Below are 2,121 nucleotides of genomic sequence, written 5' to 3'. Positions count from 1 at the left end.
TAAATTCAATTTATTAACAAAAGCCACGCAGTTTTGAATTCCCGAGTGGCATAATTATTACATAATTCGGCGTAACAGAAAAGATACTTCAACAAAGCGCGATAAACTGCATTTTAATCAATGCAAACACTTCTCGCTCTGACTTGGAAATTGAACCGCGTGTAAATATACTCGATTTAAATCGAGGGTATTTCTTTCATCCTCGGTAATATACGCGATGATGATTCGAGTAAATCGACGCGATCCTCGTCGACCGGAATCTAATGAATTCTGCGGTTTAAATCACTTCTATCCTCGCGAGCGGCATACGGCACACTCGAGCCATTTAATATCCGCATTCGGAGTGCGATTCCGCCAACGCCGCCGTTGGCGCGTGTACTCTCGAGGGCTGTATATAAAATAGCACGAAAAGAAAAAAGAAGGTGAAAAATTTACATGAGCTAGTTGGGATCTGTGTGTATATGCAAACATATGTTTTCAGGTGCTGTGTAAGTCTGAATTCTTATTTCAGGCGCGAGCGCGGCATGAAAAGAAGGGAAAAAACGCGAGTAATACACGTAGTAGTAGTACAGTAGGTACTTCCTCGGATGACAAATTGGACAAAGACGATGCCGAGCACGCAGCATACTGTACGCGCGACATCGTGAATCAGAAAGTTAAAATACTTGTTCCGCGGCGCTCGGATTCCCTCGTGAGGCTGCAGTGCAGTGAAAATCACAGAGAATAAATAAAAAAAAAAAAAAACACAGCAGGCCCATGACAAGTACATATAAAAATCCAACTAATTAATTCAACCGCATCGAGTCTCGTGAGAATAGCTATTACTCATTTATTCGTCATCATCGTGCGACTCCGCCTACTATAGCTATAATTTTCTACTTGTTACGTACACACACACACACACACACACACACACACACACACACACACACACACACACACACACACACACACACACACACACACACACACACACACACACACACACACACACACACACACACACACACACACACACACACACACACACACACACACACACACACACACACACACACACACACACACACACACACACACACACACACACACACACACACACACACACACACACACACACACACACACACACACACACACACACACACACACACACACACACACACACACACACACACACACACACACACACACACACACACACACACACACACACACACACACACACACACACACACACACACACACACACACACACACACACACACACACACACACACACACACACACACACACACACACACACACACACACACACACACACACACACACACACACACACACACACACACACACACACACACACACACACACACACACACACACACACACACACACACACACACACACACACACACACACACACACACACACACACACACACACACACACACACACACACACACACACACACACACACACACACACACACACACACACACACACACACACACACACACACACACACACACACACACACACACACACACACACACACACACACACACACACACACACACACACACACACACACACACACACACACACACACACACACACACACACACACACACACANAAAAGGGATGGAGCCCGATATCAGAACTTCTAGTGCTGGCGCTGACCGATGGAGTTTCCACTCATCATGGAGGAAAGCTTCCGGCGAGTTCTGACGAACGTACCAGGAGGAAAAAACATCAGCACAAGGGAGAGCACCGACAAAGACGGCTCCGGAAGGCGGGAATGACGCTGGATGAGGGCTCCGCGGGGCGAGCGGGGGATCACCAACGAAGTTGACACGGTTCCTGAACCCCTGATCACCGCGCTTTGGCGTGCAGTGGATGGGGGATGTAGGGAAATGACCGAATACATCGATGCAGCAGTACTGCTGAAAAGGCACCCACCGAAGTAATATCTAATGATGGTTCCGGTGGGAATCATGCCGGAGTTCGGAAGGGCCACTGGTGCAAGGGTTTACCCTGCCCACGTCCTCTCCATAAAAAAAAAAAAAAAAAAAAAAAAAAAAAAAAAAAAAAAAAAAAAAAAAAAAAAAAAAAAAAAA

This window comes from Trichogramma pretiosum, unplaced genomic scaffold (assembly GCF_000599845.2).
Source record: "Trichogramma pretiosum strain Unisexual culture from Peru unplaced genomic scaffold, Tpre_2.0 scaffold20, whole genome shotgun sequence".
NCBI lineage: Eukaryota > Metazoa > Arthropoda > Insecta > Hymenoptera > Trichogrammatidae > Trichogramma > Trichogramma pretiosum.
This window is presented reverse-complemented; position numbering follows the sequence as displayed.